Consider the following 11,802-nt stretch of genomic DNA (forward strand, 5'->3'; position numbering starts at 1 on the left):
TCATTGGAATTAACCATGTTCATGTCAAGGGCTATGAAACAGGAACTTCTGGTATATTAACTTGTGTCTAGACTGGTGCCACTAGTCACATGTGGCTATTTAAATTTATTCAAATTAATTAAAATTATATAAGAGTACAATGTTACCTCTTCAGATAAAGGAGACACATTTCAGGTGTTCAATAGAACAAGTGACTGGTGGCTTCTATTTTAGATGGGATAGAATACAATATTTTCATCATCATAGAAGGTTCTATTGGGCAATGCTGCTCTAGACACTGGTACAACTATTTCATGCAACTGATGGCATAGCGCAGAGATTGAGCATTTTTGCCTTAAGTCACATGCGCGATTCGTCAAACTCACTTCCTACCCCAGTATTTTACATCACAATACGTCTCTAAATTTAGAAATCATTGACAGGAGATTTGCCTTCCAAAATTTTATTTTCCAAATTTCAAAAATCTGTGTGTACCTCTCTTGCTTCGGTTTGAGATCCAAAGATTAGGTGCAGCTATGAGCCTCACATTAGAAAGACAAGGGTTGATTTTTTTCACAGAATATAATTCTTATTATATAATTAATGATGGATGATTATATATCCATCCTGTGGATGCACATTGGAATCACTTCTTTCTCTACTTCTCTGCAATGTGTTTAAAGCCTTGTGAGCTATGAATCAAGTAACTGATGAATGTTTACTGGCTTGCAACTTTGCTTATAACACCATTCTCTACTCACAGCGCCTTTTATTCAAAGCAGAGAGTATTTTACATCTCCTTAGTCATTAGAACATCTCCTTCTCCTGGATGGGTGACAGGGATTAAATCTGTTCACAGATGGGGAGACCAAGGAGAAGAAAACTGCAAGGTCACTTTGTGACATTGATCATTCTAAGAACCGGATTTACTAAACCAGTAATAACTGACCGAGTGCTAATAACGATTCTTTGAACTATGAAGAACATTCCTCATCTAAAATTTTTTTTTTAAATAAAAAATAAACCTACAGATCCCAGTATTCCCAGGCGGTCTCCCATCCAAGCACTAACCAGGCCCAACCCTACTTAGCTTCCGTGGTCAGATGAGAGAGGGCGCGTTCAGGATGGTATGGCAATAGACTCACCTAAACTTTTTAATAGGCTTTAGGCTTTTTTTCCTGAAACTGTTTTCTGAATCTGTAGAAAAAAGTAACTTCCTTCTTTTCTTTTTTCCTTCTTTTTTTTTAATTTAGTAATGGTAAAAGTAGTAAACGCTAATTTGAAAAAATTTAACAAGTGTAAAGAAGAAAAAAAGTCCTCATTTTTTCATCCAAGTAACATTTGTTGAATGCTTACTATGTGCCAAGCACCGCTCTACTTGAAGACAACTGTCTCTTCTTGAGCCTCTTGGTACGTTTTCCCCAGCATATAAATCAGAGAGGAACACTGCAGTGGAAACGGCATGCCCATCAGCATCACACCAACCTGGGTTCAAAATCTGGCTCTGACCCTTACTTGCTCTGTGACTTTGGGTAAGTTATTTAAATAATCTGAGACTGGGCACAGAGGCAGTGGCTCATGAGTATAATAATCCCAGCACTTTGGGAGGACAAGGCGGGCAGATCACTTGAGGTCAGGAGTTCGAGACCTGCCTGGCCAACATGGTAAAACTGTCTCCACTAAAAAATACAAAATTAGCAGAATGTGCTGGCCCATGCCTGTAATTCCAGCTACTCAGGAGGCTGAGGCAAGAGAATCGCTTGAACTTGGGAGGCAGGGGTTGCAGTGAGCCAAGGTCACAGCATTGCACTCCAACCTAAGCAACAAGAGCGAAATTTTAGCTCAATAAATAAATAAATAAACTCCCTGAGCTCCGCTTTCTTATGTGTAAAATCAGAATAGTAATAGCAGATCTACAGGTTTCCTAAAAGAACTCAAATAATCTCTGCTTTCCTAGGAAGCATGTAAACTATTTGGGACACGAGCCTAAGAGCATGTCTTTGCTCAGTACCAACGTGGAGCAACACAAATGAGTAGGCTTATTTATTTATTTATCTAGGTTTAATCATGAAAGGAAGGAAGGCAGGACCAGAGAAACAGGGGATATGGGCCGCTGGACTTGAGGCCAAGTTTTTCCAGGATTAAGAAAGGGAAGGCAGATATTTTCTTTCCCAGGCTAAGCTTGTAAATTCCCAAGTGTGTCACCAGCTATAAAGTAATCCATGTTAACACCATTCAGAGCAATGATTGTTAGGTCTTCAAGCATACTTGTAGATTCAACACAGAAGAAGAGGTATGCAGGGCAAGTAGGGCTGTGTAATCTTAAATTATAGTGAGTTAAATGGGAGCCTTTGAGAAATGACTATGTTTATCCATAGTATTTGCAGATCTCTCTTGCCAGCTTACATACTGCTGTCACAATGGGAATGAAGGAATCACGGAAGCTTCCATACAGCCTTGCCAATTCTCTTTTTTAGTAGGAAGCTGATTATTCAGTTTGGAAATAAACCCAGATTCCTTGTCTCTCTTTCTGCCTATTTTCCTCTACTATTTTCTGATCATGTCACTTATAGAAGCTTTGCCAGAGGATAGAAAGGAACACACTCAGGAAGTATTTAGTCAATGTTTCATTGTTTTCCGGTAACACAGATAAAAGTTATTTGGAAGACTGTATTCTAAGACTATTCCTTACTCTTGATAATGCAAATTAGAGATCAATCAAAGCTCTGGAAAGATTATCTTGTTTTCTATACCAATACTCCACTCTTTAGAAGTGGACATTCAAGGACTAACCATCTCCTTTCTTCCTCATTACCATGGGCAAATTAAAATTCGGATGTAACAAAATTCTCTTAGAGGTTTTATATTAATTTTTAGCTCTACACATTGATCCCAAACTAATTTAAAAGAAAAACAACAAATTGAATCTTTGAACTGAGGAGAACAATTTACAACATATTGAGCAACTTAGAGTTTTCATTGCATGAGTCAACAATTAATATAGTTTAGTTTCCTGCCCTACCAGATTTTATATAAAGTATAGCTTTTTGAAAATTTTTAGAACATTATTTTCTAACCAACTTGCCACTATGCAATATTTATTGTTACTGTAGAGATTTTTTTCCCCCTTAGCCCAGCTTGAGATCATTTTACGCCCTAAAGCACATCACAGTATGCCCTGGAGCATATCTTGGGAATCAGAAGTGAATCTTTAAATTGCCTAATTTCACATCTCAGCAGCTTTGGTTTGGTCAATATCAGTGAAGAGTACACACTGAGGCAGAGGTTAAAAACACAAAGACAAAACTCCAAACTGAATAGAAGAAATAACTTGCCTTCAAGTGGAAAGGCTATAATTTTGTTGATTTTGTCTTTCATAAAACCTTTCTCAAAAAAGATGGGCACTTTTATATCCACAAAACAAAACTCTCCTCCCACCAAAGTATTTTTTAAATAATTAGGCACTGTCTTTATTATATGTGATTTGTCAAATAGAAGAGATATGCCTCTGGAATCAGCTTCTAGGTGGTTTATCATTTCTGCTCTTTATTTGTTCTGTTTGATGACTATTGCTTTCCTACTGCCTGTGAGCTCTTTGGAATCCTTTAAATAGGCTCAAATATGCAGGTCCAACTGCAGATAAATATCTTTTCATTTTATTCTTAAAATTATAGAAGAATGTTTATGACCTTTACAGAATGACAAAAATTGCTATGTGATCTTCATCATAAGCTTAATCAGGCACAGCTTTTTCTACAAAACAGATTTAGAAATACCCACTCCATAGGATGATTGTGAAGTCTGAAGCAGTTCTCCCATGTACACTTCCCAGAATATTGCATTTCATGTAAGAGACACTCAAATATTCTCTCTATAAGCAAAATTGAAGTTAGGTGAACATCTCTGCCCTATGTTGTGGGCAGGACAATCCTGTTTAGAAAGAGAAGTGCCTCTGAGAGAAAAATGTCAAGTTTTTCAGAGGTGACCAGAAAACATTATGCGGCTTTGGTTTGAGGTCCTGCTGTATAGCACGCATTAGGTTAGGTATTGGTATTTCATACTCTCTAGACTACAGCAGTTGGGGCTGACTCCCAATTATCTATTCTACCCACAAATAATTGGCCCAAGCACATATTGATAAATCCATACTTCCTGTCTGTAATGGGTTCAGGGGTAACCGATTCTGGGTAAAGAGGTATAGAGAAAACTTAGACAAGAGGACACTTGCTAAGAGATTGCCACATGATACAATCATTTTCCTCATACTTCTGGACTTGGTCACTTGGGGGCATAATGTTTAGCACTATAGCAGCTATCTTGCTACTAGCATGAAATAAAACTCATGAATGGCAGAGGGCACACCCTGATGACATCATTCAATTGCTGAAACAACAAATCCTGGAGTATACCCCACTACTGGCCTTCTTAGGTATGAAATAATAAATATCCTTGTTTAAGTCAGTTGGTGTTATTCTTATATTACTTGGACTTAGAAAAAACAAGCAAGCAGAAACAAAAACACCATTCTACCTAAGAAGAGTAGCTTCCAAACGATCCCCCTGCTTCTACTCTTGCTTTTCATAGTCTATTTTCAGCACAATAGCCAAAGATCCTTTATACTCTTATCTTTCCCTGGCTCAAAACCATGTAGTGGCCAACAGTGTACCTTAGCAAGTAATCTAAAATCATTATCAAGGCTTACAGTATCCAATATGATCTGACCCTTTTCATTACCCCAGCATCACCTCTTTCCAGTGTTTTGACCCTCTCTACCTTCGCTAATGGCCACAATGACCTTTCTCTTCCTTGAACAGCTATTTCTCATCTCAAAGACATCATTCTTCTCTCTGCCTGAAATGTGTTTCTCTTGTGTTATCCTACCTTGTGTTGGCCTTACCAACTCATTCTTAATTGAAGAAGCTGTACAAACTCCATCTTAGCTTCTTCACTGCTAGTTATTTTCCCTCCATTAAGTATGTAGCTGTAGTGTGTGGCTGGGGCAGGATGACACCAGGCACATCCAGGAATGCATTTGCTGATAAGATACTGAGTCAAGCAGTAACAGCAGACCCTGGGAATGCAGATGTTGTTAAGTACCCAGAGCCCCCATATCCATAAGTTGTATGTCTTTTGTGACAGCTTAAGCCCCTGCACGTGGTACTTTTTACTTCTTATGCACCAGTTTATCTTTTAACTTTTTGCTTGCTCTGCTTCTGTAAAAAAAAAAAAAAAAATTGCTTCAGCTAGGTTCCCCCTCCCTTTTCAAGCTAGGGTATAAAAAAACCACCTAACTCTTTCTTTGGGGCTCAGAGAGTTTTGGGCATTAGCCATCTCTGAGTCACCAGCAATAAAGAACTCGCAACTCAAATCTCAGAGTGTGGCACATTCCTTTACTCACTCGGGTATAACAGTCTTAGTTTTTATTTCATTCTATTCTCAGTTCAAAGTTATCTTCTCAGAGAGGCCTTTATCATCCTAGCAAAAAAATAGCTTGCATGCTCACTGACACCCAGCTTTCTATTTCATTTGCTGTATTGTTTACTTCATAGCATATATTACTCTCTGCAACTGAATTGAAAGTAATGGCAAACACCGCAATTACTTTTGCACCAAACTAATATGTATTTGTTTACTTGATTTTGTCTGTTGGCCACACTAAGATGAAAATTCCATGAGAGCAGAGACCCTGTCTACTTTGTTCACCTTGTGTCTCCAGGGCCTTATACAGTGCCTGGAGATAGAGTTTGTCTCTGTGTCTCCACCCAAATCTCATCTCAAATTGTATTTCCCATGTGTCAGGGGAGGGGCCTGGTGGGAGATAATTAGGTCATGGAAATGGATTTCCCTCTTGCTGTTCTCAGTTGTGAGTGAGTTCTCACAAAGTGTGTTGGTTTCAAACTGTGTGGTTTCTTCATGCTCTCTCTCTCTCTCTCCTGCTCTGCCAAGGTAAAGATGTGCTTGCCTTCCCTTCACCTTCCTCCATGATTGTAAGTTTCCTGAAGCCTCCTAGCCATGCTTCCTGTTAAGCCTGTGGAACTTGGAGTCAACTAAACATCTTTTCTTTACAAATTACCAGTCTCAGGTAGTTCTTCATAACAGTGTGAAAATGGACTAATACACCTGGCATGTAGTAGTAGGTACTCAATCAGTATTTGTTTAATGAATGGAAGGTAGAACTAACGTAAGGGTAGGAGGACCCCAAAGCCAGAGATTCATAGAAAAACGCTGTAAGAAGCAGCAAAGTAGATAGAGAAACAAGATATTCAAAAGCAGCATTGATGAAATCATTAAAAACGGAAAAAGTACAAATGGAAACATGCAATATAAAATAAATGGCTATTAATATCAGTTACCAGAGGTCTAGGCCTGAGAAAAACTAATGGATGTTGCTTTGGTACAACATCAAATCTGAATAAGAATAGGAACATGTGACACCTAGTAAGCTAGTCTTCATCTTGGTCCAGTGGAGAAGTAAGCTCCATTGGCCCAGGAAGTCACGAAGACCTGAAAAATTCACAGATGTGAATTTAACCACAGATAATGAAAAATAAAATGTTTGAAATTGCATATGCCCTCACTTCTCTCCAGAAGACAATTCTGAAAGTGATAACAGCTCTATCTCTAGCAAACTGCTGAAATTTTAGAGAAGCTTGAAAACATAGCAGGAGCACAACCTCTAAAAAGTACCTCTTTACATACTATTAGGATGATATGCTCTTTGGAACAAACATAGAAAAAAAAATCAGCGAATCCAAATATTAACAGGAAATACAAGGAAAGAGATATGGAGCCACATGAAATGTTAAAAAGCTATCTTTTCTGTTTATATGACAATACAGCTGAAATTGAGTCTTCAAAAACTTAGAAAAAGTTGAATGGCAGTGAAAAGAAAAGTGTTCGATTACACAGGAAGTAGCTAAAACTTGCTTGAAGGGAGTAATAAGATGCCAGAACTTAGAAACACATATTAAAAATCTGTACAAAAAAGGTGTCAAGGAAGAGATAAGTCCAAAAGCTTGAAACATTTCAAGATTCCATTCAAATAAGTGCTGGCAAGAAAAACGACAAAAGAAAAAAGACAAAAGTAAAATTCTCAAGGACTTCCAGCTATATGAAAAAACTAAAGTTGGTTTTAAAGATATGTTCATTGATCTTTCTGAAGAGTTACCATTCCCAACCAGAGCTCATGATCTATGACTCCATAGCTACATAAAAGTTTACCATTAAATCAAGGACAGCAGTATGATTATAAACGATTAAGGGGGGGAAATGTATTAAGAACAGTAGTCTTTAAAAATGAACAAATAAATCTTATGAAAATGATATTTACCTGGCAGACTCAAGATGAGAGGAAAATAATAAAGACATCTATGCTGACTGAAGGTTCCTTAACTCAATCTCTTAATGCAGAGATACTGGTTATTCTGGTTAGCCACAAGATTGGAGAACGAATTGTGAGCCAAAGGTAAGGAAGGCATTGCCAAAGGTAATGCAGTATTCAAAACTCTAATCTTTCTTCCATGTAAGACACTTGAGGCTCTTCTGGCCAAAATAAAAATAATGGCTAACATTTTTTGAGTGCATACTGGCTACCAGACACTGTTCTAAGGATATTACATAAAGCACTTCATCTAACTCTTACAATGACATCATGTTAGTCTCAATAGGATCCTTCAGAAAAACAACAAAATGACAACAGGAATAATTGCATAAAATGTAACAGAAATCTCAAGTGGCTGTAATAATGTCTAACATGGCAAACAAGATGTAAAAACACAAAGTACAGTCATTTGGGAATACGTTGCATATACCTGGGGCATAGCTTAGACAGACAAAAGAAATAATTCAGCCTGCTTGAAAAGATGGGAATTCTATAACTGGAGACACAAATGTCTTCTTTTCCGAGGTAAGTATAATATTTTTTTCAAAAGAAACATTAACACCTTTGATCTCTGTCATATTTACATTAACTACTTGGACCTGGATACTCTGTGGTATACAATTCTGCTCTGAAGGAAGTGTCAAGAATTAAGGTAAAGCTAAGCATACTAAAACAGGCTTTTTCTCCTCTTTGGAAATTTGTATTAACATTAACAAGAAATATAACCTATTTTTTGTATGCTTGTTCTGGAATAAAGTATCATTCTCATCAGGACTTGGGTCTAATAAAACAACTCTTTGCTGCAAGAGCTGGCAAAATTGAAATGAAGAATTATTTCCCAATGATAATACAGAAAAACAATAAACAGGTGACACAGGCTTTCAAACTGGGCTAAAAAGGGTACAGAAGTGTAACCAGGTAGAGACTGGACGATCATACCTCTGAGCATTTGGTAATATGTTGAAAAGACAGTTGTTAAGACCATGATTAAAAAATATATGTATTAAGAGCACAAGGGAGGAGGAGGTGGAGGAAGATAGCTGAATAGAACCCTCCAGTGATTGTCCCTTACTGTATGAATACCAAATTTAACAACTATCCACACAAGAAAGCACCCTCATAAGAATGAAGAATCAGGTTAGTAATCACAATACCTGGTTTTAACATTATATCAAGAAAAAAGCACTGAAGAGGGTAGAGAAGACAGTCTTGAATTGCCTACACCACTCCTCCCATATCCCCTGGCAGCACAGCATGACATGGAAAGGGAATCTGTGTGTCGGGGGGAGGGAGTGAAGCGATTGTGAGACTCCACATTGCAGCTCAGTACTGCTTTGTCCCAGTGGAAAGAAACACAGGGCAGAATTCCGCCAGTGCCCATAAAGAGAGCATTTACAGAAACCCTAGCCAGAGGGGAATTATCCATCCCAGAGGTCAGAACCTGGGTTCCCACTAGCCCCACCACCATGGGCTAAAATGCTCTGGGGTTGTAAGTAAACTGGAAAGGAAATCTAGGGGAAAAGGACTGCAATTCCTGGTCAAGTACTGGTGCTGTGCTGAGCTTAGAGCCCATGAACTTGGGGTGCAGGTGACCCATTGAGACGCCAGTTGGGGTAGCCACAGGAGTGCTCCCTGCACCAACTCCAGGTAACTCAACTTGCAGCTCCAGGAGAAGATGGACGAGTAAAGAAGACTTTGTCTTGCAATTTGGATGCCAACTCAGCCACAATAAAATAAAGCACCAAGTAGAGTCCTGAAGACCCCATTCTAAGCCATAGCTCCAGGATGATATTTCTAGACCAACCCTGGGCCAGAAGAGAACCAACTACCCTGAAGGGAAGGACTCAGTCCTGGTAAAATACACCACCTGCTGACTAAAAAGCCTTTGGATCTTGAAGAAACATCAATGGTAGCCAGGCAATAGTCGCCATGGGCCTTGGGCAAGACCTAAATCCTTGCTGGCTTCAGATATGACCCAGCATTTTTCCAGCTGTGGTGGCCATAACCCCTTCTGCTTGGGGAAAGAAGAGGGAAGAATTAAAAGGACTTTATCTTGCAGTTTAGGTACCAGCTCAGCCAAAGTAAAATAAAGCATCAAGCAGAACCCCAGCATTTCCAGTTTTAGGCCTTGGTTCCTGGAGGGCATTTCTAGACCCACCTTAAGCCAGAAGGGAATGTGTTATCCTTTTGGGAAAGACCCAGGTCAGGCGGGACTCATCACCTGCTGACTAAACAGTTCTTGTGCCTTGAATAAACATCAGTGGTAACCAGGTAATACTCACTAACAGACCTGGGGTGGTGTTTGCCATGAAGAAAGACTCCTGCTTGAGAAAACAATAGGGAAAAGTAAAGCGAACTCTTGCAACATGAGTACCAGTTCCACTCCAGCAAAATAAAGCACTAAGCAGGAATCCTAAAGCCCCCAGTCACAGGCCATAGCTCCTGAATGGCATTTCTGAACTCACCTTGGGCTGGAAGGAAACCTACTGCACCGAAGGAAAAGACTAACTTTTGACTGAATTAATCACCTGTTGATTAAGGAGCCCTTGGGCCTTGAATAAACATCAGCGGTAGCCAGAAAATAGTCACCATAGGCCTTGGGTGACACTCAGTACTGTGCTGGATTCAGGTGTGACCCAGTACAGTCCTGGTGGTAACGGTCACAAGGGTGTTTGTGTTATAGCTCCCCCAGATGCAGGCAGCTCAGCAGGAAGAGAGAGACTCCATTCACTTGTGAAAAAGTAAGGGAGGAGAATAAGAGACTCTGCCACATAATACAGGGAATTCTCATCGATCTAACCTAAGACAACCAAGGCAGTACCTCTATGAGTCTCCAAGAGTCACAGTGTTACTGGGCTTGGGGTGTCCCCTAATGCAATTATGACAATTCCCTTTGAATAGTTGGAAAGTTTTCTCAAGAAAGATAGGTACAAACAATTCCAGACTGTCAAGACTACAATGAACACCTAACTCTTCAGGGCCCAGACACCACTAAACATCCAAAAACATCAAAACCACCCAGGAAAATATGACATCACCAAAAATACTAAATAAGGCAAAGGTGGCCAATCCCAGAGTGACAGAGACATGTGACCTTTCAGACAGATAATTCAGAATGGCTGTCTTGAGAAAGCTCAATGAAATCTGGATAACACAGAGAAGGAATTGTCCTATCAGATAAATTTAACAAAGAGATTACAATAATTAAAAGGAATCAAGCAGAAATTTAGAAGCTAAAAAAATCAACTGACTAACTAAAGAATGCATCAGAGACACTCAGTAGCAGAATCAATCAAGCAAAAGGAATAATTGGTGAGTTTGAAGATAGGCTATTTGAAAAACATACAGTTTGAGGAGAAAAATATATAATGAAGCACGCCTTCAGGGTCTAGAAAATAGCCTCAAAGAGGCAAATATGAGTTATTTGCATTAAAGAGGAGATAGAGAGAGAGAGTGATCAGGGTAGAGAGTGCATACAAAGAGATAATTACAGAGAACTTTTCAAACCTAGAGAAAGATATTAATATTGAAGTATAAGAAGGTTGTGGAACACCAAGAAGATTTAACACAAATAAGACTTCCTCAAGATATTTAATAATCAAACTCCCAAAGGTTAAGAATAAAGAAAGTCTCCTAAAAGCAGCAAGAGAAAAATAAAAAATAACATATAAAGGACCTCCAATATGTGTGGCAGCAGATTTCTCAATGGAAACCTTACGGGCCACAAGAGAGATGCATGAAGTATTTAAAGTGCTGAAGGAAAAAACTTTTATCATAGAATCATCATCATAATAATACACTCAGTGAATATACCCTTCAAACATGAAGGAAAAATAAAGGCTTTCCCAGACAAAGAAACACTGAGGAATTTTGTCAACACCAGATCTTATCTACAAGAAATACTAAAGTGAATTTGTCAATCTGAAGGTAAAGAACATTAATGAGGACTAAGAAATAATCTGAAAGTACAAAATTCACTGGTAATGGTAAGTACACAGACAAACACAGAATATGATAACACTTTAATTGTGGTATATAAATCACTCATATCTCAAATAGGAAGTCTAAAAGACAAACCTATCAAAAATAATAGCTAAACAAATTATAAAGACATATTTAGTATAATAAGATATAAACAGAAATAACAAAAAGTTTAAAACTGGGGAGGATAAAGTTAAACTGTAGAGCTTTCATTAGTTTTCTTTTTGCCTGCTTGTTTGCCTTTGCAATTAGAGTTGCCATCCATTTAAAATTATGGGTTATATGATGTTATTTGCAAGCCTCATGGTAACCTCAAATAAAAAACCCTGCAACAGAAAAAAATGCAAAAAGCAAGAAATTAAAACATACCAGCAGAAAAAAACAGCTTTCACACACACATACAGACACAAAAGAGAGGAAGGAAGAAGGAAGAAAAGACCACAAACAAGAAAATAAATAAC

General features: G+C 38.4%; 1 pseudogene; it reads right to left on the reverse strand.

Moving 5' to 3' along the window:
* Nucleotides 1-1,001: 1,001 nt before the first annotated feature.
* LOC119467885 lies at nucleotides 1,002-1,120 on the reverse strand (annotated as a pseudogene).
* Between the last annotated feature and the right edge of the window lie 10,682 nt (nucleotides 1,121-11,802).

The sequence above is a fragment of the Cebus imitator genome, unplaced genomic scaffold, assembly GCF_001604975.1.
Source record: "Cebus imitator isolate Cc_AM_T3 unplaced genomic scaffold, Cebus_imitator-1.0 Scaffold345, whole genome shotgun sequence".
NCBI lineage: Eukaryota > Metazoa > Chordata > Mammalia > Primates > Cebidae > Cebus > Cebus imitator.